Genomic DNA, 27,220 nt, shown 5'->3' on the forward strand with positions numbered 1-27,220 from the left:
CACAAAAATAGATATTTGACTGTTCACTATGATGTGTCTGGATGTGGGAGTTAATGTCTTACATGGAACTTGATGTCCTTGAGTATTTTTGCTGGTTTTTTTTTTTCTATTACCAGTGTCTTATTCTAGTCACTTGTACAGTGACTTATTTTTATATTGTGCCAGTACAGGGGCACTATCTCTTAATTTTTATTTATTTATTTATTTTTACTCTAGGCTAGTACTTACCACTTGAACCACACCCCCACTTCTGGCTTTTTGGTAGTTGGCTGGTGATAAGAGTCTCATGGACTTTCTTGCCTGAGTTGGCAAGATTTCAGCCTCCTGAGTAGCTAGACTTACAGGCCTAAGCCACCAGCATTTGGCTGCAGTGGCTTTTCAAAGTTCATACAAATTTTGAAGAGCTGGACAGGTGGTGCTTTTCTTGCAATTCCATTACATGGGCTATACAGCTAGTTTGGGGCCAGCCTGGCCTGTCGACAACAGACTTAGCAATGGAGATGTCCTGGCTCAAGTGAAGTGGGGGGCAGAATTTAGCTTGGAACACGCTGTCTGTCTCGGAAGCAGGTCCTCAGCTCCATCTCCATCACCGGAAGTGCCTTTAAGGAACCTGTATCCTAGAGGAAGTATAATGAATAATAAGTACAAACTGAAGGACAGAGAACTGGTGCTCTGAAGGAATAGAATGCTTCTCAATTTGCTCTCATGCTGACTTAGAAAAGTAATACAATTTAAGACTGGGAGAGAGGAATGAGCAGGAGAAGGAAGATGTAGGAAGAGTCCTACTGTAAAATCTGTATGTTGGGAGTATGATAGTGATGGGTGAGCTGCTATTTTGAGAGTCATTTTCCTCAGGACATAGAAAGAGAGAGAATGCATGCCCTACAGGAGCACTTGAATATTCCCTTTCAGGTCACTGGCTTAACATGGAAATGAGCACAAGAGCCAATAACATTAACATGGAAATGAGCACAAGAGCCAATAACATTAACATGGAAATGAGCACAAGAGCCAATAACATTAACATGGAAATGAGTACAAGAGCCAATAACATTAACATGGAAATGAGCACAAGAGCCAATAACATTAACATGGTAGTACAAAGCAATATGGGATTGGACAACATTTATATTCCTCAAGGCACTGGTGATCACAATCATTTGGAACTCAAAGCATGGTTGGGGGAAGCCGGGCACCTATGGCTCACGCCTGTAATCCTACCTACTCAGAAGGCTGAGATCTGAGGATTGTGGTTCAAAGCCAGCCCAGGCAGGAAAGTCTGAGCCTCTTCTCTCCAATAAACCACTAGAAAACCAGAAGTGGTGCTGTGGCTCAAAAGTGGTAGAGCTGAAGAGCTGAGGGACAGTGCCCAAGCCCCATGACAAAAAAAAAAAAAAGTATGGTTGGGGGATCTTCAGCCTAAATGGCTGAGGACAAATCCTGCAAAGGAGTCTTATTTGAGTCACCACCTTTGATTATTCTCCATCACGCCCCAATTCCCTCAGTTTACCTAGTTCCTTTTTTCACAGCTGTACATTGAATGTCTTGGCTTCATTCCCCCACCTTTCCTCTCTCCATTTGGCTGCCTTATGTTATAAATTTTAAAAGTAGCAAAAGAATTAAGACAATGCTGTACTACAAGGTTGTGTGTAAATGTAGTTTTCCTCCGGATGTGTGAGAGAAGGTGGAAGAGCACAGGTTTCACTCTGAGTCACAGAGGAGGAGGAAGGGAGCTTTACAGGTGACAGCAGCACCTGAGAACCTCTGAAGACCTTCTTAGTGCAGATCTTCATTTTGAGCAGTTAACTCTAATAAGCAGGGAAGTGGAGGCTCTTTTGCAGTGTGGTGTGACCCAGTTTCTGGGAACTGGCTGAGAAGGGGGTCCCTATGGTAACACTAAAATAATAGTACACTGGGGCTGGGAAGGTGGCTCAGTGGTAGAGCGCTTGCCTCACATGCATGAGGCTCTGGGTTCGATTCCTCAGTACCACATAAGCAGACAAAATTCAGAAGTGGTGCTGTGGCTCAAGTGGTAGAGTGCTAGCCTTGAGCTGAAGAGCTGCGGGACAGCGCCCAGGCCGAGTTCAGGCCCCACGACCGACAAAAAATAAAATAATAGTACACAAAGTTGATTTTCTTCTCTCCTAAGTTATTTACCTGTGAAATTTTAAAGCAGTCTTTTCATAGATTTATTGCTTTACATAAGAGAATTGTTCATGAAAGAAGCCATTTTTTTTTTTTTTTTTTTAGAAAAAAAGCCATAAGTGTCAGTATATATCCTACAAAGCTTGTGTTGTTTTTTAACAGCCCCTGGGTCCTGGAGAAGCAATTTGCTAATGTGGAGGAATATAATGAGGTGAGAAAATTTCAAGGATTAAAATAGCAATTCACTGGGAAAGTTTGATCATTTGATGGACAATTTCACTTGGCTCTTCTTTATTGAAAGAAATACAGTTTTATTGCTGCCAACTTTGTTAATGTAGGCCTTATTGCTGTTCTCAAGTTCTTGGGCTTTAATCATCCTCCCACATTGGCCTCCTCAATAGCAGTGGTTACAAGTACCTCTGGCTGTTCCCAGCTTTTCGACTGTATTTCTAACATAGACCGCAATGTAGTAATGTATTTTATTTACGTTACATTTATTATATGCAATATTTATGCATTTGTCATTTATATTACATATGCGTCAATATGAAATAGCAAATGTAAACTGTATTTGTAATATACTTTATGCATACTTTTGGCCTAATTCAGTAAATGTGGTCTCTTTGGTGGCAGCTCCTCAAGATTACTCTGCTCACTACTTGTTCTATAACTTTTGCTTGGATGAACACATGGCTTTTGGGATCAACTAATAGGAAATGAACAATTCTTTACAAAGTTATTACTTCATACCTTTTGAAAGTGTTGTCTTCATCACAAATATCAAGTATGTTCTGTGAGACCAGACCCAAGTTAGGAACTGAGATTTAACAGAAATGTTGTGGTACAAGTCATAATGTAGTCAGAAATGGAGATACGAGCACTCAATGAGATAAAAGGTATGATAGACATTCTGGTACTGTAGTTACACAGACATGCTAAACTAGAGCACTGAAGAACAGTTTTCTATAAAAAGAAATATCCAGCCGAGACTTGAAGAATTACCTAGATCAGAGTCAGAAGAAATGCAGGAACTGAAGTCACCTGGCACCAAAATCTAGGGCTTGTAGAAACCTGAGGCTTTTAGATGTATTTCAGACTGTGAGGAAAATGGAGACTGGGGGTGAGATGATGAGAAACCAGGCTAAACAGATAGAAGCCGGGTAATGCAGGGTCTCTGCCATTTTAGAGGTTCTGCCTTGTTTGGGGGGCATTGTGGAAAATGAATGATTCAACATCGGAGGGTTTTTAAGGCATTGAATATAATCAGACAACATACTCTTGCAGTGGCCTCCAGCTGTTGACTGAGAATGAAGAAGGCAGAGCCAGGAGAGGGAGGAGGTTTTCTGATAGTTCATGTGGACCGATGGCAAACGGAGCCAGCCTCATGCAGTGGGGAGGAAACAAGGAAAAAAAAGAGCACTCATGATTTTCAGACTTCAGGCTCTGACATTTGGGTGGATCAGAGTTAATCAGGTGCTGATGGAGAGATGCAATTGGGGAGATGTGAGCCGTGCTAGACATGTTCCTGACAGCCATGTGTTGATGTAACCAGCAGGCAGTGACAGACTCCGGTGACAGATCTCACTAGAGAAATGCATTTGAGTTGACATGTTTAGTGATGTAGGGAGTAATTAAGTGTGTGGGAGATCTTCCAGCTCCCAGTACTGCAGGAGCCGTTTCTTCTGACCATAACTATGCATTTGGAAGAACACTGAAAGCACTGATTGAAAGGCACAGGAGACCAATCAGGGCAGGCATAAAGAAACTGGAAAAAAGGGTTTCACAGTATGAAGATGGGAATAAGAAGAGGGCATTGATTTTATAGCTTATTGCTAAAGCATAGGGCCCAGTTAACTTCCTGTGGGACAAATATATCCAAACAAAACCCTGTTTTTATACAGCTTAGTTGAACTCTTCTTATTTATCTGATAGATGGATTTTTATTTACGCAAGTAGACTCTAAGCATAGCAGGTTAGGCTGAAAGAACTAGATGGATTTCTGCTGGGTCGCAGGAGTAGTCAAACTTAAGAGTGTGAGTTCAGTAGAGTTAACTGCTTCATGAGACAAAAAAATTTCATAGGAAAATAATATAACAGGGTCTAATACAGAAATTTAATTGTATAAAAGCTGCATATCCCCCAACGTTCAGCTCATTTTAAATGACCAGATAGCCAATGTTTTAGTTATTGCAGTTTACAGAGACTGTGCTACATGTTTGACCCTGGCATAAATGTATCATATATAATATGCAAATAAAATGTCTGTATTCTAATGAATATATTTCAATAGGCCATCTAGTGGTTTTGATCAACAAATCATGGTTTGCCAATCCATGACAGACACAAAGAAGTAGGAGAATTCAATTCATACCTTAAAAAGGAATGAAATGCAGGCCAGTTGATGAGGATTTTATTTTAAAGCAGTTAAAACACTTGCTTCATCCTATAAAGGCAAATAAGAAGCATCATAAATAGAGACCTTATCAGAGAAAAAGCTACCAGGTGTAAAAAGAAATGACTGAGCTGAGAAATCAAATTTTTGAAATTAAAAAACTTACTCGATGAATAGGCTTGAAATGACAAAATCTGTGGCCTTGAAGATACCCTAATAGAAAGTGTCCATAGATAAGGAAAAGATTTTAAAACAGTTTGACCCATAAGGCAATACCAAAAGGTCTAATTGATGAATAATGAGTTCTAGTGAGAAGGGAAAAATAGAGCAGAAAAAAATAGTGTGCTAAGAAATAACGGCTAGGAGGAGTTCACTAGAAGTCACAGATATGGAGGGTCAGAATCCTGGGGAATCCCAAGAACGATAAATAGGCAAAGCCAGAAAGGTGGTAAATCTAAGTGAATGCTTGCAGTTAGAAGGTGGGGATAAAGAGAAGGAACACGGGATGTTGAGGCCAGGATGCTGATCGTGGACACGTGTCATTACACATTTGTCAAAACTGCACAGGGCTGATGGTGAAACTAATGTAAACTACAGAATTTGGGTACTAATAATGTGTCCGTGGAAGTTCTGTGAAGGATGCTGATAGTAGACCTGCAGGAGGTTTGTGGAAAATCAAAATCTGTATTGGGAAATCTTTGTGCATTGATTTGTTCTTAACAAAGTTCTTGAACTTAAGACTGTCTTGAAATCCAAAATCTTTAAAAAAAAAAAACAAAAACAAAAAACCAATCCTCATAGTCAAAGCACTGAAGACTAAGGTTAATGAAAAGGGGGGAAAAAGGTTTAAAGCAGCAAGAGACAATTATATATAATTCAAGAATATACAGACTTGTCATCAGAAACAATGGAGCCCAGAGAATAAAGCAAGATCTTTTAAATGCTGTCCAGTGAATCATACCATTTTGTATATAAAGTATTATTCAGGAATATAAGCAGAAATAAAAGATACTCAGATAAACAAAACCAATCTGTTGGTCTCCAAACTCAACTAAAAATACTTTTTAAAAAATGTTAGTATCTGGAGCTGGGAAGGTGGCTCAGTGGTAGAGCGCTTGCCTTGCATGCATGAGGCCCTGGGTTCGATTTCTCAGCACCACATAAGCAAAAAGAAAAAAGCCAGAAGTGGCGCTGTGGCTCAAGTGGTAGAGTGCTAGCCTTGAGCTGAAGAGCTGAGGGACAGCACCCAGGCCCAGAGTTCAGGCCCCACAACCGGACCCCCCCAAAAAATTTTTTTAGTATCAAATGAAAACTTGGATTTTTAGGAATGAATGAATACAGAAATCATGACTATAATAGAATGTTTTTAGTTCTCAAGGGAAAAGATATATAAAGTACATAGGTATATAAAGTAAGTAGATCCAGATGGAGTCTTGAAAACAAATGACAAAAACCTTAACATTTAGTCCAGGATGTTGTCCCTTATCCTAACTATTTAAGAGACCCATTGTGAAATCCTAGTTCAAGGCCATTCTAAGCAAAGAGCCTGTGAGCTCCTGTCTCAAAAGAACAAACTGAGTGTGGTGTCACATCTGTTATTCCAGCCGTAGGAGGATTGCCGTAAAAGGCTGGCCATGGGCAAAAACAAATAAAATAAAATTCAAACCCCTACCCTATCTGAAAAATAAAAGCTGACAGGGTTGGGTCATGGTGCAAAGTGGTAGAGCACTTGCTTAGCAACTGTAAGACCCTGAGTTCAAACCACTGTACCACTATAGAAACATATCCCCCCCCCCAAATGAATATTTAATAAGTAACCAAAAAAAAAAAGATTCCCGCAATATCTTCTGAGGGGTGACAGAGAGTTATGAAACTCATGAATATAATTCAAGAGAAATAACCCTTTCAAAGATGGAAGGTATAGTGAATTTCATCATGCTGCAAATAGTAAACTAAAATTACAAGTGGATATTGAACAGATTCATGGAATCAAATAATGAACAAATCCTTACCTCCATGAAGGCAGAAGCTCAGCTGTGGGTAGAGACAGAACTGAGAAGCAGATGAACCCCTAAGGACAGAAGTGTAGACAAGTATACCACACGAAGCTTCAAAAGTAGAGCTGGTGTAATTAGCATAAAAGAGAAGTCTAAGAATGGAACCTATCTGTTTTAATAGTTAGGATAAAATGGTCTATGGAAAGACCAAAAAAAAGGAGAAGGGAGGAATTAAACGGTGAGAGTTCCTGAATCATGGCTTCTGTTTTCTCTGTGAATCTAAAGAGAACTTGGACATAGTGGTAATGCCAGTCTTCAAAGCTGGTGAGGAGAAAGGCAAGGGAACACAGAACGAGTCTGTATTGGAGTGAATGAGCCCTTCTTGCCACAACCATATGTTGAAACCCTCATCTTCAGGATTATCAGTGTTTTTTTTTTTTGGTCCGGTTGTGGGGCCTGAACTCTGGGCCTGAGCACTGTCCCTCAGCTCTTCAGCTCAAGGCTAGCGCTCTACCACTTGAGCCACAGCACCACTTCCGGCTTTTTTCTTTTTGCTTATGTGGTGCTGAGGAATCGAACCCAGGGCCTCAGGCTTTGCAAGGCAAGCGCTCTACCACTGAGCCACCTTCCCAGCCCAAGGATTATCAGTGTTTTGAGGGTCACGAGAAGGGGTGCCCTTAAGAGGAACTCAGAGGGCTCTGTCGCCCTCTTTCTATCATGTGAAAATGCAATAAAACCTTGCCTGTCTGCACCGTGGCAGATCCTAACCAAAACTGGACCATGCTTGTACCGATTTCAGACTTGCAGCTTCCAGAACTCTGAAAAATAAGTTGTTTCTAAGCCTCACAGCCTGTGATGCTCTGTTATACCAGCCAGAACTAATAAGTTTATATTCTCATCTTAATATCACAAGCAATCTTAAAGTGGAATTGTGTTAGGAACACAGAGAGTATTAAATTAAGTGGAAGAATTATATGGGTAGATTTCTAAGCAGCTGAGATTTTTTTTTAAATTTCATAGACTATAGCACTTTTATAGTCCATAATGTGTGTGTGTGTGTGTGTGCGTGCGCGTGCACGTATGTGTGTTTCTTGTATGATACACACAGCTTAAGCATAGAAGAATGTTCATTCATCTAGTGGAATACTTCCAGATGTGTGCCATCAAAGATCTAGTTGAGGATATTGGTAAGAGCATCATTGCCACGGAATGAAAAATGAATAAGGAAAGAATAAAAAACAAAAGGTACTCACTGAGGGTCAGGCATGGGGTGCACACCTGTAATCCCAGGTATACAGGAAGTAAAGGGAGGCAGATTTTGGTCCAAATCTAATACAGCCCTACTCCTGTTTCCCCTCCGCCCCCCCCCAAAGACTTTCTTTGAAAACTAAAGCCACAATAGACTTGTTGTATGGCTCAAGTGGTAGAGAACCTGCCTTAGCAATTTGGAGGGCCTGAGTTCAAATCCCAGTTCCATCTCCCCCAAATTAAATATACAAATATACTTGCAGTATGAGCCAGCATCCTACTGACATATATATTGAAGAGAAGTAAAAACACATCTACACCAAAAACACTTGTGCACAAATGTTCACAGAAGTATTATTCAAAAAACTAAATACTCAAAACGAGTAGAGTATCTGTTAGTTGATCGATGGGTAAAAGAGTCTGTTCATACAACAGAACATCATTCAGCCATAAAAGGAATGAAGCGTTCAATTGTGCTGCAGTGTGGATGCGCTTTGTAAACATTCTGCTAAGTGAGAGAAGCCACAACAGGTAGACCCCCTATGATTATACTCACAGTGCTCCGCGGAGGGAAATAACAGACATGGGTGAATTCAATGGTTGCCAGGTCCTAGCTCAAGCGAGGAAAAGGAGGTGACTTTTGATGGCTACAGAGTTATTCTGGAAGTACATAGTGAATATATTTTAAAAATTGACATGTAACTCATGCAGCATGAACATTTCCTTTTTCGTTAAAAGGCATTAAAATCAATGGGAATGAGTTCTAAGTAAAATTTTTATGATGATGTGAATAGTAATTCAATTTTTAAAATGCAGAAATAATATATAGATAAAATCTTTGTGCAATTTCCATTTGGATTGTAAGGACTTTATCTGAATCCTAGACACAAAATCTGTGCCTAGCAAGTGGTAAGCACTTATTACTGTTATTATTATCATGGGCAAATCTCAGTAAGCAAATGAGTGAGCTCTGTGCAGAAACTCTACATACAATTCCGTAGAGTCCTTGTCTGGGGGTGATAGAATCAGGTCCCTGTGATTCCTTGACCAGTGGATATGCACTATCCTCCCTTCAAGCTGCTCTTCGGCTTCCCTTCCTGGAATTGCTTTCACAGCTGACCCAATATGATTCTGGGATCCCAGTCATATGGTCATTAACCCAGCCAAAGCTGGTTACCTTCCAGTGCTTTGGTGACCGTCATCCTAGGCTTTCAGATGGACATCATGAAAACATGAGTCAAATGAACAAATGGAATGATTTTGTTTCATAATGTGAGGAATCAAATACTTGATCCTTTTCTTTGGACGGTACTGGGATTTGAACTCAGAGCCTTGCCCTTGCGACACTTGAACTATGTTGCCAGTCCAACTACTTTGTTCCTTTTCAGGTATGAGCAGGAGGTGGAAGACAAGATACCAATGACAGTGGGGTAGGAAAAGCAGGACTAGGTAAGAAAACCATCCTGCCCCGTTGGGAAACAACTTTTTAGTCTCTGTTTCATCACGACTACTTTTAAAGTAATCATAATCTGCCACTAAGGAGTTGTCTTTCACATATTTCCTAAGAAGACAATGTAGTTACTGCTAAGGCAGACGGTGGCATTTTGTCATCTCTACCCCATTGTTTGCCTGGCTTACTTAGGACGCACAGTTCACACAGCTCTGCTGGTAACTGAGGGGAGCAACCAAGAGCTGTAGAATCTCTCAAGCCTGGACTCCAATGCCAGCTCCGGGCCTGGAGAAGACACACACCTTTGACAGCTTATTTTATTTCCCTCCCCTCCTCCCTCCCTTTCTCTCTCTCTCTCTCTTTTCTCTCTCTCGTTTCCTTCTTTCTTTCTCTCTCTCCTTTCTTTCTTTCTTTCTTTCTTTTTCTTTCTTTTCTTTCTTTCTCTCTTTCTCTCTCTCTCTCTTTCTTTCTTTCTTTCTTTCTTTCTTTCTTCCTTCCTTCCTTCCTTCTTCTTTTTTGTCTGTTGTGGGTCTTTAACTCAGAGCCTGGTCACTATCCCTGAGCCTTTTCACTCATGGCTAGTGCTCTACCACTTTGAGCCACAGCAGCATTTCTGTTTCGCTGGTGTTTAATTGTAGATAAGAGGCTCTTGAATTTTCCTGCCATGCTGGCTTAGCACTGTGATCCTCAGCTCTCAGCCTCCTAAGTATCTAGGATTACAGGCATGAGCCATCAGTGCTGGCTTTATTTCTCTTTGTATTTGTAAAATGTACATCATGGTTGTAAGGTCCACTCCTGGATGGCTAGCAGACTCCACCCTCCTCGCAGCAAAGTCTCCACCCAATACCTGCGTTACCTAGGCAACTGGCACACCTGGAAGAGGTCACATCTGCATCCGCTGAGGTCACATCTGAATTTGATGTGGCCACACCTTTCTCTGCCCATACCCTAGATAAGGCCTAGCCCAGGCCCAGATGCTCTCTCTGCTCTTTTCTAGCTCTCTCTGTTCTTTTCTAGCTCTTTCCTCTCTTTTCTAGCTCTCTTCTCTTTCTCAGCTCTCTCTTTCCCAGGCCTTTCCCAGCCGCATGGAGGGCCAACCTGGCCTGGTCCCAGCAGTTCTACTGAATAAACTTCTTACCTGAATACCACGCACGTGGTGCTGTTCTTACTCGGCTATCTCTTTTTAAAAACCTAACAATGGTATGGATCTTCAACTTAAGTCTGAGAATTAAATTGAATATATACACTCCATCCTTAAATGTTAACTATTATTGCCCAAGTATTAATTATGTAACTATTCCTAATTATTAACATGGGTTCTGAAGTTTTATTATGAACACGAGTTTTGAAGTTTTCCTGGAGCAGTCTAAATTGCTTCCAGGTTTGGACTACATTTGTGGGGGTAAGATTTGGGCCTACATGTTTATATTGATTAAAAATTTGCAATTCTCCCATTATCTGCTTGACTTTTCATCATGAAAGAAAGCGTTTTCTGAAATCATTCTACAAATGAGTTGTGTGTATCAAGTTATTGCAAATGAACTCTTTAATAATCTAAACCAAGTAAAAATAACTGCTTGGACCATCCATTCTTTATGATCACTGAACTCAGTTCAGGTTTAAGAGCTAGAAGGGACCCATGGGAGAACTGGACCTGCAGCATTTGCTGTACAGTGTCACAGAAAAAAGTAGATCGTATCCTCCCCTGACCCTAGGTGATGCTGGTTCCTAGGCACCAGCCAATCCCTGGGTTAAGATGAGACAAATACCGAAATGGGTCATTTGTCTTGAATGCTTCATGCTTTTCCTCAGTGGCCTATGTGTGTCATCTAATATCTATTACTTCTCTCACTTGTCCCTCGCACCCAGCCTATCCATCCACCTTACATCACTCAGCCTCTTCTGTGACCTCAAGTTCAGGAGACTTCTCAGAGCTGACAGTAGTAATTAAAGTCTCCCACACAGTATTCCCACAGGCTTATGAACACGTTACAAACTAGTTATTTCTGGGTAAATACATTCATCTCCATCTCCCCTGGCTCTCATGGAGAGGTGTTTGATGAAGATTTTGGTTCTGCCTGCTGGGTCCGCAGTATTGCTCAGATACCTGTTTTATGTTCCCTTTCGTGGCTCTTAGTTTCTAAGTCTTTATTCTGTTCTGTCTCCGAATAACTCAAAGACAAAAAAAAAAAAGCCCATTAACACCTTCCTTGAAAAATAGACAAAAGCCATTTTGAAGACCCAAGGTGCCAGGTAACAGGTGAATCTCTTTGTTCTTGCTTTGGTCCTGCTGGAAAACTTTGTAATCCCAGGATCAAGAGGCTGGTGGTTGAACAGAATAAAGGAGCTGTCTCTTGGGGTTAGTGTTCCTATGCAGCGACTCCAGCCTGGGCAACGCACAGCCACTGTCTGCGGGTGCAAGCTGGGCTCATGGGAAGAAGCAGGCAGGCCAGACTCGCTGGAGGCTAAGTTTCAAGCTTATTGAAAACCTGTTGAAACAGTTAGCTGGCAAGCGATAGAAAGCATCTGCACTGATTTATTGCTTTACATACCTCATTGCAAACGTTTTCTTTCTATTGCCCAACTAGTGGGGCTGATTTCTTGTCTGTTGGTTCCTATTGTTGTTTGTAACTCTTGTTTGTAGAGATTATGCTTTCCAGATTAGGGGCAACAAATAATAGAAATTCAATAACACCCATAACTCTTAGTTGAATTGGGAGGTCACCTTAGCATCTTTTTCTAGAGCACTGGTGTGACATTTTAAAAGGGATGTCTACTTTCAGGATAATGTTCTTTGAATTTCCATTCACCTGATCTCCACAGTCACTTGGCCTTTCTTTCCCTTTGGAAACCACTTTTATTGTTTAAATAACAAATAGGCTTCAATGGATGTCTTGTGAGACTTTCTTCATTGTCTGGATAATGTTTTTTTCAAGTTTAATCCAAACTATTTCTGGAAGGTACAGGTGCAATTTGGTGTGTAGCTTGCTAGTTTGTAACTTTTCTTTGCAAAATGCCTTCTTCAAGTGGAAGGAGAAGTTCACGACTAAACTAGGTGCTTAATGACAGCTCCTCAGTTTCACTCCTGGCCTTTTATCAGGAATTGTTCAATACCCATCTTTGCTGGCCTTGTAAGTGGAGTCTTTCAGTGGATTCTTGGTGACATGAGCACCTATGGGGTTCATTTTGCTGTCTGCTTTGAAAAGAGCTGGCAAGTTAAGACCCAAAGTGCAGGATTCTTGCCCTCAAAAACATTCAGTTCTTGTGAACAGGGATGAGACGAAGCTCACGCATTGTCCAGGGACTGGCTCTGAGTGAGTAGGACCAGCTATTGCATTCATCACCAGATGCTTGGCCAGTGAACTGCAGATTCCGTCCCTTGGCTTCAGTTCAGCATGATCCTCCTGCTTGCTGAGGTCCATTCCAATTGCCATTCATTTCTTTTTTGTTGGTGTTGGTGGTGATGGTTGTGGGGCTTGAACTCAGGGCTCGGGCGCTGTCCCTGAGCTTTTTCACTCAAGGCTAGCACTCCACCACTTTGAACCACAGTGCCACTTCTGATTTTCTGGTGGTTAATTGGAGATAAGACTGTCACAGGATTTTTCTTCTCTGGGCTGGTTTTGAAACCACAATCCTCAGACATTAGCCTTCAGAGAAGTTAGGATTACAGATGTGAACTGGTACCAGGCTCCAGTCACCATTCATTTCTTGTCTTTCTTCATCTGGACTCTGAGCCTGGAAGAAGCCAGGTGCCCTGAAATGGATGAGTGCTTTGACTGCCTGGCTACTGAATAGCTTAGTGGCTGGGTTGCTTAGGTTAATGTCTAACCACCTGTAGTTTTATAATAGAGAAATACTTTTGCCTTCCATGGTCCCCTTTGAGCCCTACAACCACTTTAACCCTTAGCCATTCTCTAACACACACACACATACACACACACAATTGTGTGAAGTGTAAATGCAAGCTGAGACTTCATGGTAGTAATTAAGATTGTAAGAGAGCCTGTGATTGCCAGCACCATGAATATCAAGTGGAGTCAATAGTACCTGGCCACTAAAGCCAAAAGAATTTGCAGAACTCATGAATTTATTATTATTCAACAAATTCTGACACCATGATAAGATTGTGTGACTCCCTTGCTCATGACACTTTCCTGATCTATTTACAAGTTCTCCTTCCTAATGGCAAATGGCCAAATTTCTAAAAATAGAGCATATGCCACAGACCAGTATGATTAATTCTTCCTATTTTCTAAACCTTCTCAAGTAGTTGCTGAAGTCTTCAGGGAGGAGGTAGTTTCTGTATACCAGAAGCCAGTCAGTCCAGTTGGTTAAGAGACATGGTAGTGGTATAGAGCTTTATCATGACAAGCTAGCCTACCGTTTGGGAGGGATTCTTGTCCTCAAGAGCCATCTTCCTGAAGCGCTTATTTAGGTAGGACTGGTTTATGTAGGGGAAGGGAGATCATACACTGGTGGGCACTGCTCAGGTAGACTGTGGGGCCACATGTTACCTGTTGACTCTAATCACCTAGTCACGAGATGTTTCTCAAGTCTGCAAATCCCCAAAATGTTATCTCCTTGAATGATTGTTTTCACTACATCGTTTGTTCCCATATAATTCCTGATCTATTTATACAGTGGACAGGCTAGCAAGAGAAGCTGTCCTGAGGTCCTTTTGCTGATCACTACACTCACGTTATGAGAGAAAATCGACTTTATCTGATTATTGTGGAAGGCAAGGGCAGGTACATTTAAACAGGGTTTTCAGCACAATATCTGGTCTCAATATTTGCTTGAGTTTTCTCTGGTGTGTGAGTGTGTGTGTGTGTGTTGGTACTTGGGCTTGAAATTAGGGTCTGGGTAGAGTCCGGGCATTATCTCTGAGCTTTTTCTCTCAAAGCTGATCTGCTGCCATTTGAGGCACAGCTCTGCTTGCACGATTAAGAGCATGGTTCTTAGTCATTTTTATCCTTTTTTAATGTGCTTCAGAATGACATTTTTATACATTTATGTATTTTATTTTGATGATATTCACCCCTTCATTACTTTCTCTTTCTTCCACTTCTCTCTCCTCTACTGATTCCCTTCCTCTTCTCAAAATAGACCCCCTTTTACTTTCCTGTCCTTTACAAAACAAAATCTACATTTTGAAGATGAGAAAAATTGTGATATTTGTCCTGTATCTAGCTTGTTTAGTATCATCTCTTATTACATTCATTTTCCTGCAAATGACATAATTTTATTTTACTGTATTCTAAAACTCCATGGTGAGTCAGACATGCTGGCTGGATCAAGCCTGCAATTCTAGCTACTTAGGAGGCAGAGATCAGAGGAGCTCAGTCCAAGGCCAGCCTGGTGAGACTCTGTCTCAATAGTCAATGTGTGTCACATCTGTTTTCCAACAATGGGAAAAGCACAATGCCCTGGTTCCTGGTATGCACAGTTGCACATCCACAGGCTTAAAACTGTCGTCCTCTTGCATAAGAATGTGTATTAGTATGATAGTACCATATTGTACTTCGGTTTTGCTTCTCCTTCTCCATGGAGAAGAGATGGAGAGTACACTTAGACGCTGGAAAATATAAACTGAAGCCATTATCAGCATCTCTAAGATTGATACTAGAGTAAAACAAAGAGACTAGGACCTGGAGTTTTAGGAATCAGCCTAAACTGAGGTCAGTGAATTTGCTGGCACTTCTCCCAATATGTTTTGACTACCACAGCAGGGAGACATCAAGAAGCCAAGTTCCTGCTTAGCTCCTCTGGTGACAGTTCCTTTCAAGAATCTGTCTCTCTAGTATATATTCTGTGTCCAAGGCCTAAGTACTTCCAAGTAGGATTAGAAAAACAAAGACAGGGAAAATTGAAAAGCAAAAATCAATTTGTTTGAACATAGTCCTTTTAAGGAGGAGATTACGCTAATTTGGGTAAGAATACTTCCTGTTTTTCTGAAAGAGCAGCAACCCAAACAAGCTCCTGAGTTCCTATCCTAGATGATGTATGGAAGTAAGTTTTAGGCATTTGGGGAGTGAACATTTCTGTTGACTTCTGTGTGTCACAGCCAGGCGCTGGTGTTCCCGGCCTGTAATCCTAGCTACTCAGGAGGCTGAGATCTCTGGATGGTGGTTTGAAGCCAGCCCAAGTAGAAAAGTTCTATAAGATTCTTCTCTTCAATTAACTACCCAAACAAGCTGGAAGTAGAGCTGTGGCTCAAGTAAGTGGTTGAGCACTAGCTTTGAGTGAAAACAACTCGAGGACAGTGCCCAGACCTGAGTTCAAGCCCCAGGACTGGCACAAAAACCAACAAACAAAAGTGTCACAGTGATATTGTATTCGGGTAAACGAGGGGACATGCATAGCGTTTCTTTGCAGAGTCAGATGTCTTGGCATGAGGTTGATCGTTGAAAAAAATGAGTCTGACAGTACAGTGAATTCTTCCCAACAAGGGTATCTTTATTGAACTGCAATGAATTTCAGCACACAGACGGTTATGTCATCACAAGGTAATTAAAAGATACACATGGGATCTTTGGCCATTAATATATGATGTATTCTGTTCAGTTAAGTTTCAGTATTAAAGGAGTACAGATAGAAAACATAGGAGGAATAGCAGACAATATACAGCCCAGTGAAAAGAAATGGAAGAAGTCATGGGATTGAATTTCTGGAACATATGAGTTCACAACTATGACCCCATCTCCCAGTCGCTAAACATACTGATTATTGCCAGCAGCTTAGTCATCTCTGGGTTTCACAGGTCTTGCTCGTGGCAGTATTAACATTTTGAAAATATTCATTGTGATCTTACAAAGAGGGTGAAATCACCCCACAGCCCTAAGCGCCCAGGGGGCCACTGCTAGGTCACGGACACAGACATGGAGAGGGGTAGAGACTCACCCACAGCCAGCAACGTCTCAGAGGATGCTGCCGGGGGCTGGACTGGCACCTAGCAGCAGCACTTCTTGCAGCAACACTTCTGTTGGCAGCAGCACTTCTTCTGGCAACAGCAGCACTTCCCACAGCCGCAGCCACAGCAGCCACAGCCACAGGAGCCACAGCCACAGCCACAGCCACCACAGCCACAGCCACAGGAGTTGCAGCAGCAGCGGCGGCAGCAGCAGTATCTGGGGGAGCAGCAGGCACAGCATTCACGGCAGCAGCCACAGCAGCCGCCACAGCAGCCACCACAGCCACAGCCACCGCAGCCACAGCCACCGCAACCACAGCCACAGCCACCGCAGCCACAGCCACAACCCATGGTGTCAGGAGAGAGGACTCAGGTGAGGTGAGGAGACAGGACTCAGGAGTGAAGGGGAGATCTGATGCTCCCGCTCTGTTGGGGAGCCCTTAAGTACCCAAACTGGAGACTGGAAGTGGGGGCCACATGACCACTTCCTTGTTGCCATTTGTTTCTGTTTGTTTCCATTTCTCTGGGAAAACCTTTGCACTTCCTGTTTGTTCTCTCTCTCCCTTTCTCTCTCTCTGTCTCTGTCTGTCTGTCTCTCTGTCTGTCTCCTATGTTCTCTCTCCTCAGTTGCGCATAGCTGACCTCGGTCCCACCTCTTGGGGCTGTGTCACCAAGGCCCGCACTATTTTCACACATAGCCATTTATGGAATAGGTGAGCCAGGTGGAGATTTCTGCTCTTTGGCATTATCCACACTCACCAAGGCTTTCCCAGGACAGGCCCCTTGGAATTTCAATAGGAAATGAGAAAGAAAGAGCTGGGCTGGGTGTGTAGAAGGCAGATTGGAGGAAGCTCAGGCCCCTCCAGGCCAAAGAAATGACTTCCACACGTGCAGCTGGGCCACCGCCCTGCCTCGTCCAGGCGCACTCACAGCTGGATTTCCTCTTCCCAGAAGGAATGCATCCAGGTTGCTGCCTTGACTTCAGATAGCTGCCTCCTCCCTCCGTACAACAAGATACTGGACTCTCCACCGCGGCGTCCCTGGTGCTGGCGGGATGGGTCCAGTCCTCTCCTTCCATGTGTCACAGCATGGCCCTCTCCAAGCCTCATTTCTGGGCCAACAAATCTCTTTGTGTCTCCCCACACTCCCCCTCTACCCACTGAGCTCCAGTGATTGGCTGCCCCCCGCCCCTCCAGGATACTTCCTAAAGAGCAACGAGATCCACCAGCTTTCCAGACACTCCTGACAGCACAGAAACCCTACAGATGGCATTTCTCCCACCTTTACACAGAGAAACCTCCGTGGAAGAGCTCAGTGACTGCTTTCTGTCCCTCCTCCTCTTATCAGCAACATTGTAGAAGCCTTGTCCAAAAGGCAAGCCAAAAGTTCCCTGATAGAAATAGTAAATCACAAAGTAGAAGTTGCCCAGGGAAGCATGAATGTGGGGAAAGGTGACTGGCGAAGCACTAAGGTAATATAAAATGTGGGCGTCCATCTTTTATCGACGATGATGGAACCCTCCATAGGCAGAAGAAATGGAAGTCAAACCTTGTCGCCTCAGCTGTTAGAAGTGTTGACTCAAAGATGTAAGTGCAAAGACCTGCAGCTAGGAAACCACCGGAAGAAAATGTAGGGGGAAATGCTGCACAAGCAACCAGGGAGTATGTGTGTGTGGTGTTTGAAGTCAGGGCTTCACACCTGCAAGGAAAAGACAGAGAAAAGCAGTGCTTTCTAGACTGAATATAAGTTCAAAGGCAGACTGTATCGCATCCTCCTCCTTCTCCTTGTAGTGTCACAGGGAATGGGAAAAAGGAAAATCGCTGAGAAGGCCAGGGTCAAAGAGCCTGTTGGACTTTATTTGAATGATTCCTCATTCAAATGCCTTAAACACTATTACCTCCACCCCCGAACAGGGCACTGTCTATGAGGTCCGAGATAACTCTGTACAACCAGAAATCAGACAACAAAGTCCTCTGGGAACAGTGGAGGTTCAGGGGTCTCTGAAACCTCACTTTGCCGCCCGTGTCTTTAACACTGGACTTACAAACATAACTCGCAGGAGAAATATTACTTAGGCAAGCAAATGTATGGCATGTGAGAAGAAGATGGATCTGAACAGTGCAGGCTTCATGAATGTGGGTGATCGGATACGTCCTGAACAAGCTCAGTGTCTGTGTTCAGGACAGGATCCATCTCCCAGGTAGAAGAAACAGCCCTGGCTGCTAGTCGACTTGCCTGGGCCTCTTTGAACAGTGACATCCACAGTAATGATGGAGATCTCGGGTGTTGACGTCGACCCGCTGTGGGTTACATCCTGTGTTGTCCTTCTCCTCTGACAGGAGCCTCGGCCTTTCCCTGGAGAGGGGAATTGTCTGGCTGTCCCGGGAAAGTGTTGGTGAATGTGGACAATGCCAAAGAGCAGAGATCTCCATCTGGCTCATCTATCCCATAACTGGCTATGTGTGAAAATAGTGCGGGCCTTGGTGACACAGCCCCAAGAGGTGGGACAGAGGTCAGCTATGCTCAACGGAGAAGAAAGAACATAATAAGAGTTAAACAACAACACAGGAAGAGCAAAGCTTTTCCCAGAGAACGGCAACAAGGAAGTGGTCATGTGGCCCCCACTTCTAGTTTCCAGTTTGGGTACTTAAGGGCTCCCCAACAGAGCGGGAGCATCAGACCTCCCCTTCACTCCCGAGTCCTGTCTCCTCACCTCACCTGAGTCCTCTCTCCTGACACCATGGGTTGTGGCTGTGGCTGTGGTGGCTGTGGCTGTGGTGGCTGTGGCTGTGGTGGCTGTGGCTGCGGTGGCTGTGGCTGCGGTGGCTGCTGCGGCGGCTGCTGTGGCTGCTGCCGTGAATGCTGTGCCTGCTGCTCCCCCAGGTGCTGCTGCTGCCGCCGCTGCTGCTGCAACTCCTGTGGCTGTGGCTGTGGTGGCTGTGGCTGCGGTGGCTGTGGCTGCGGTGGCTGTGGCTGCTGTGGCTGCGGCTGTGGGAAGTGCTGCTGTTGCCAGAAGAAGTGCTGCTGCCAACAGAAATGCTGCTGCAAGAAGTGTTGCTGCTAGGTAGTCTCCTTGCTATGCGACTCCCTAGCAGTGTTTGGGGCCACGCTTTCTTCTGCGCTGGTAAGATCGCACTTTCCCTGCTCTTTCTGCTCTTTCCCTGACCGGTGTGTTGCCACTCACCCAGGTCCCTGGCCTTCTGATATCTTCCTTGGCCCACATTCTACATGCATTTGTCCTGCTTTGCTGTACCAAACGCAAAAGCAAGCACTGATGACTGCATCCAGTCAGTCAATCAGTCAGTCAATCGGAAACCCTAAATACTGTGCATTATTTGAATTCCATCTTTTACGAATATGCAGGGCTGGATTTGGCCGTGTGGGTGTGGACTGCTCAAGTGCCGTCTCTTCTATCTTTGTTCTTTAAGATGTCTTAATAAAATTACTTGATGGAAAATAAAACGTTCTTTGGTGTTGTTTGTGTATCTGTTGCTTTGACAATTCTTCCATGTCAATCAAAATCTGGCCCACATGTTCCTGACGCCAGCCAGGGGCCCCAAACTTCACACCCATAGCTATTTCAGAGGACCCAGTGCCTGGGTGGCTACCCCAAAAATGTGTTCTCTGGGGGAGATGAGGTCCTCAGAGCTCCCCAGGCTTGGGGATCTCCAGGAGTCTACTCCAGTGATGCTATTTGTGGGAATCCCATCCAAAGGTATCTTGCCCAAGAGAAGGAAGCCCAGCCACAAGGCATGAGGAAGGTGGAAATTGTGACTTCATTTCAAGGAATGAAGAATGGGCTTGAAAGGGAGAAGGTGCCCTGTGGTTGTCCAGTGGTTTCCGAAGAGGCTGGAAGCTTCCACCAAGGTAGGAGCTAGGGGTGTATGAGGGAGAGCTAGGAGTCCCTTCTTCCTGCTGCTGATTTCAACTGAAGACCTTACTGGACAGGCCTTCTGGGAAGGCGGAGCTGCCAGGCCCCTGCTGCCCGCTGGTAGGAGGAGTCCACCCAGTAGGAAGGAGGGGGACCTCCCTTTGATGTCAGTGCAAGCCCTACTTTCTATCTCCTCCCACCAACCATGAAGTAGCTAAGTAGGGGCTCCCTCTCTTTTGAGACACACAGAAAGGTAGGGTGGTGGTATGTTCCCTGGGGCCCTTCTGTCTGTAAAAACAACGCCTGTGTTCCTCACCGCGCCTGAAAAAGACTGGGGCATTAGCAGGTAAGAAACCCACCCAAATATTTACAATAGTGAGTCCTGATTGCTTCCCATCAAACCTACCCCAAGCATTTTCTGTGCATTCTGAATTTCAGAATTTTCATCTGGGTTTTTTTTTTTCATGCTGTATCATTTCCTCTTCCTCCCTTTCACCTTCCTGGGCTCATGCATGCATGTGCTGTCACGGGACCTTGCCTGACTCTCCAGGTGGGCTTCGGATTCCTCCTACCAAAAGCTAAACACTAGTTGCTTCCTTTGTAAGAGCTTCCTTCTTCTTTTTTTTTTTTTTTTTGGGTCCAGTCATGGGGCCTGAACTCTGGGCCTGGGCACTGTCCCTCAGCTCTTCAGCTCAAGGCTAGTGCTCTACCACTTGAGCCACAGCGCCACTTCCAGCTTTTTTCTTTTTGCTTATGTGGTGCTGAGGAATCGAACTCAGGGCCTCAGGCATGCAAGGCAAGCGCTCTACCACTGAGCCACCTTCCCAGCCCTGTAAGAGCTTCCTTCTAAAAGCTATTTCTGGGCTCATATGACACAGTCTCTGTTTTTGAGCTAACAGTTATTTTGTCAACCCCTTACTGATGGGATGCTGGTGGGCAGAAGGAAGAGGACTGTTTATAGGCATCTCAAGGAGTTCCTGAAGTTCTCTTTATTCAGGATCCCAGTGTTGATTGCATTCAAGACACCTTGGAGCTGGATTCCTCTGCTATATTCCACGCCTCTTGAATCTACCCAAGACCATGTAGAAGTGGTGTGATTTTAACCTAAGTCCTGTTTTTTTTCTTAAACCTCACCTACATCTGTCTACCTTAGGGAAGTTATTTGCCTCTGAGCCTCAAGAATCCTTCCTTATTTGTTATTGTTCTTATGAACAGGAAATAGTACTCTTCTCTTCACAAAATGTCCCCCACACATACACGCACACTTTGTTTCCTGTTTTGTCACTTGTGACTCCAGAATGGATTTCTGCATCCACAGCATGTACTGTACAGTGCTGATTGCTGAGGAAGGCGACAACAGGTATTGGTTCCTGGCCCTATTGTACTCATAGCTGGATGCAGAAGCCAAGTAAGTAAGTGATAACTATTGTGTAGTTCAGTAAGAGCTGTGGCTCACAGCATCCCAGGTTAGTATGAGAACAGAGTCTGGATACTCAGCCCAGGCTTTGAGTGAGATTAGACAGTCAATAGAAAGCCTCATAGATGCTTTAGCTAAGAAGTCAAGAAGGATGAAGGCAGCCGTTGTGGTAAAGGTGTGTTGAGAATGGTTTAGGGAGAGCTGGAGGCAACTCTGGGCTCAAAGATCAGAGATCAGAGGCAAGAGACAGCCATTCCATTGGAAAATAGCACGTGCTTAGTTAGTGTGGCTGGAGAGTTGCAGGTGAGCATAGAATGTGCTGGGAGATAAGCCAGGTGTCCAGATCCGAAAGCATTTCACTCAAGTGTTTGGACATGACACCCCCCCACACACTATGGAAGGTTCATTGGAAGATTTAAAATCAAGAATGGCATGCTTTGCCAAATATAACTATTTGACAGCACAAGGAGAATAGATTGAAGAGGCAGAAAAACAAAGAAAGATGCCATTGTAGTGATCAGGGAAATGACAGATTATAGGAATCTTAAACTACACTGCAGCCTGGCGCTGGTAGTTCATGCCTGTAATCCACGCTACTCAGGAGGCTGAGATCTGAGGATCATGGTTCAAAGCCAGCCCAGGCAGGAAAGTCCATGAGACTCTTATCTCCAATGAACTGCCAGAAGTGATGCTATGGTTCAAACTGGTAGAGTGCTAACCTTGAGCAAAATTGCTCAGGGACAGTGCTCAGACCCGGAGTTCAAGTCCTGTAACCACCACCACCACCAACCACAAAAACCAACATCAAATAGTGCAATGAAGATATCTGAGAAATGTTTAGAGGTAGTGTAGCATTGAATTACTAAGACAAAGGACTCGAGGAAAATGTAAGAACGAGGCTCTGGCAGGTGCTCGGTGTGTCGGCCAGCAGGAGAATGGTCCCTAGGGAGCCTGGTGCTGGTGTGTGGCCGACGACATAGGCTGCACATCCCGGTGTGGTAGCACGTGCTTGTCTTCCTAGTGTGTGGGAGGCATAAATAGTAGGATCTCAGTCCAAGCCAACCTGAGGGGGAACAAAACCCCACAAGAACTTGCTTGCAAAATAACTAAAGCAAAAAGGACTGGCTGTCATCCTAGCTACTCAGAAGGCTGAGATCTAAGGATCTCAGTTCAAAGCCAGCCCGGGCAGGAAAGTCCATGAGACTTACTTCCAATTAACCACCAGAAAACCAAAAGTGGATCTGTGGCTCATAGTCGTAGAGCACTAACATTGAGCAACAAAGCTCAAAGAAAGTGCCCAGGCCCTGAGTTCCAGCCCCACATCTGACCAAAAACCCTATGATAGAGGCATGATCATTTTATCAGGGAATTGAAGTATTGAAAAGTCCAGGTCATGTTTTTGTGGAGGTAGAGGGTCAGGTTGTGCTGGGTGGTGCGAGACTTGACCCTGTTTCTTCTACTCTTCCTTCCTTCCATCTCATCAACTTCAGTTTTGTCATATGAGACTCAGCTGCAGCTCTGCACTCTTCATAAAACCTTCCTTTCTTTATTTCATCATTGGAAATAATTTGTCACTTCTGTCATATGCAACTGAACTTTACCAGCCACTTCGAGACACTGCTTCTTTATTTTTTTACTTTAATTTTATCGTCAAGGTGATGTACAGAGGGGTTACAGTTACATAAGAAAGGTAGTGAGTCAATTTCTTGTCTAACTTGTTACCCCCTCCCTCCCCAATCCCTCCTCCCCAAGTTGTACAGATCATGTCCAACATATTGTCTTATGAATATCACTGTTAAGAGACACTGCTTCTTTTTTTGGACTGAATTATAAATGTATTTTTGCTTCTTTGCTTTCTAATTAGCTCTTCTTGTCTCTTAGTGGTTTAGAAATCATTTAGATAAACATTTTTTTATATCATCCATCTTACCTCCCACATAACAAGGGTTCAACAACAGATGCTTGTTGATTTGGTTTGCTTTTGCTCAGATATTTATCTTTTGCCATAGAACTATAAACAGGAGGTTAATTGATAGGTGCCTTAAATAGCATCCTTTATATATCTAGGACACTGACATCTGGTTATTTTTGGCTGGCGTTCCTATTCACTGGAGCCACGTTCTGACTAATGGGCTTCACGTTCATTTCTATCTCCTCACCTGGGCCTTAGGGGTATTGGATTAGAAGGTGGAATTATTGTCTATCCCTGTACTGCCCAATGGACTGCTGATATTTAGACAAATCCCAAAGTAGACATAATTTGAATGAGTTGTTATGATCATCTTCTGATATTATTTTTCTATGTTTTAAATAACTCAATAAAATCAAAATCCCTAGTAGAGAGTATTTATGTAGGAATCTAGTGCTCTGGGTAATTACAGGGCCTTTGACACCCCTTTACAGGGAAGGCATTATGGTTAGGGTTAAACATGGTGCCCTAGAATCTGTGGGTAATATTGGGTCCTGGTGATTTCAGTCTCTGTCCTTTCTCCAAGTCCCTCTCTGCTGGGAAAGGTCCCAAGCACACATCTTTTGGCTACAAATTGATTGACATCTGTCCTTTCTCTGGGGCAGCGCTTCAGTGGACAGAAACTTTTGGTCCTTTACCAGGAAAAAAAAAAGAAAGCAGAGTACTTAAAAAAATAATAAAAGTATTCCTTCACACATTTGCCCACAAAATATAGAGGAGAAAGCACACGTCTGCAATATTCAAGACAAAAAATAACTCCATTTCCTTTGAGATAATAAGAAGCTTATTTGTTGTCATCTACTCCTTATCAAACCAACCAGAAGCAGAGGCTCTCAATGGTATTTTCCATACTATTTGGAAGCTTATTAATGTCTTACCATTATCTGAATAGGTGGGTTGTAGGGTGAATTGGAGAGAAGAGAAAACAATGAAGCGCTTTTGTCAACTTGACTTTCCATAAATAAACTCTGAGCTTATTCACATGTAGAATCATACATTTTAACTAAGTTATATGGAGAATTGGCAAGAAAGATAGCAGGCTGTAGCAAGTATAGAGAGAAATGGTACTAGTTGGCTACTTTATTAGAATGTAAACAGAATTGAAAAGCCGCATTTGGAGTAGCTACAAATTTTCATCAGTTATGCCTTCAGTAATGTCATTGATGCTTAGGGAGTGATGTCCCAGCTTGAACTTAGACTCTGCAGGTCCGGAGACTGTGTCTGGTAAAGTGGAAAGACATGGTGAAGCAGGCCAGCCTGACAGAGTTTCTTGAGATTCAGAGCAGGATCTATCCTAGCAAAAGCAAAACCCAAACCAAAGTCATTTTAAGGGCAAGAGGTCAAACAGAAAAGTTTGGCCTTAAAATAATACTCCATTTTAAAGCTATTTTGAAGAATATATATCCATCTCTATATCTATCTATCTATCTATCTATCTTTTGACATAGAACTACAAATAGGAAGTTAATTGATAGGTGCCCTAAATAACATCCTTTATGTATCCAGGACACCAGATAATCAATCAATCTATCTATTTATCTAACTATTTTCCATCTATCTATCTATAATCTATAGATTATCAGACTATACAGATGGATATAATATATAATCTATCTGTCAATTATATAGCTAGATATAAGTAATCTATATATTATAATTATATAGGTATAGATATATATCTATTTTTCTAATATATAGTATATAATATATTAATATAATATATGACATATCAATATAATATATACCTATATCAAATATCTATCTAATATCTATCTATATCTATATATCTGTCTCTATCGCTTGTTGAATGTGTTGGTCGATTAGCTGATAGATGAAGTTCTCCACCATTATGTACTATGTGAGTCCTTTACACCTTCTTTTCTCAGTCACTATTCTGTGTGTCCTCAAGAGGGATCAATATGTTCACTAACATGCTATCGACCTTGTTGTGGATCTATAACCATTGTATTCCATTGTATCTGTGCCTGAGGAATGTAGAGATGAAATGAGAGAATTCCTTAGGAGACATGGAGGGCCCAGGGCAATGTGATGGCACACGTGACACACCATGTGATCAGGTAGGGCAAGGATATTCTCTCCAGTGCAGCGAGGGATGTCAGGGCAGGGTGACGTTGACACAGGTATGGCCAGGAGTTTTGGCAATGACAGCAATTACAACGTAACAGCGGCAGGATTCATCGTAGTAGAGCTGTGGCATCAGACATTGGAGTCAGCGCCTACCAAGTGCTCCTGGGGCCTCAGAGCTGTTTCCTTGCCAGCCTTGAGAGACCAGAAGGAGTCATGAGATGAGCAAGTGGAAGGATCTGTCCACTGGGAGAGTTCTGCACGTCTTAGCCCTGACTTCTCTGAGGATCCTCACAGTGGGGGCTGGGGGGTGGTGGGAAGGGCTTTGAAGAAGGTGAAAAGACTCCCATAGTACATAATGTGGTGGAGACTAATTTATCAGTCAGTTGATCAACATGTTTAATAAATATCAACCACTTATAAAAGGACTTACTACGAGAGCCAGGAAAGGACTGGTTGTTACTGTTCATGTGACCCTGCTCTCTCCCCTGGGATAATGAACCCTGGGGAATATTACCTGTCCAGCTCATTGCTTTTCCCCCTCTTGATACCCTGACCTTGAGGACCACATTATGTAAACCAAGACACTGCACACATGTCCCCATTTTCAGTTGCATTTCCCAAGTCCTAGTTCTGTTGTCAGTCATCTTTGACTTGCAAACCTCCACTCTTCTTCATCACCTCCCACCCCCCCTCCAAGATCCCTACCTGTGTTTCCCCATGTGGCTGTGCCCTCTCAACTTCTGGTCTTCATCCCTCCTCTGTGGGCCTAGCAGGGGCCTTCAGCGATCCTCTGGGAGGCCCTTCTCCTCTTCCCCTCCTGCTTTCCCATCTCGAGTCTTCATGGTAGCTGATGCCTCTCAGTGACAGGTTTCCCAATTTCCTTTCTCCCACATGCACCCAGAAATGGCTTGGTTTTCATGCATGCACATAAAAATGTAACCTGTAAGGCTATTCTGGTTCTTGTTCCACCCGTTGCACTGGATTTTATTGGCATGCATTTCTCAGAGCATTTGGCTATGGATTCATCTTCCTGTATTCTCACAGTGCCCCAAAGAGCCACTTCCTCTTAGGATAAGGACAATTCTACTTTTTTTTTTTGTTGTTGTTGTTGGTCGTGGGGCTTGAACTCTAGGCCTGGGAGCTGTCCCTGCACTCTTCAGCTCAAGGCTAGTGCTCTACTACTTGAGCCGCAGTGCCACTTCCAGTTTTCTGAGTGGTTTATTGGAGATCAGAGTCTCTCGGACTTTCCTGCCTGGGATGGCTTTGAACAGTGATCCTCAGATCTCAGCCTCCTGAGTAGCTAGGATGACAGGCGTGAGCCACTGGCACCCAACTTCAACAACTATTTGTCACATGGAATATGTTCCCCCTACACACACACACACACACACACACACACACACACACACACAACTTATATGATGACAAGTATTAAGAAACACTACATAGAAGTTTTAAATAAAAGCACCCTGCAGATAAGACTTGAGAAAAATGTGCAGGAGATGAAGGCATACAGGACACATGATTGCATCATGCTACAGTTACATCAATACTTTGGCCATACTACCTCCTCTATGAAATAAGGAAGAAAAACATTCAAAGGAAATGATCACATGCTGAAACTGTGGAGGAAAGTCTCAGCCAGAAAGGAACTCATTTTTACACGTCACTCTCTCCTCCAGACCTGAGGGCTGAACTCATGCAAGCGAAGGGACAGTCTGAGCCATGAGGCA

Source organism: Dipodomys ordii, unplaced genomic scaffold (genome assembly GCF_000151885.1).
Source record: "Dipodomys ordii isolate 6190 unplaced genomic scaffold, Dord_2.0 Scaffold1, whole genome shotgun sequence".
NCBI lineage: Eukaryota > Metazoa > Chordata > Mammalia > Rodentia > Heteromyidae > Dipodomys > Dipodomys ordii.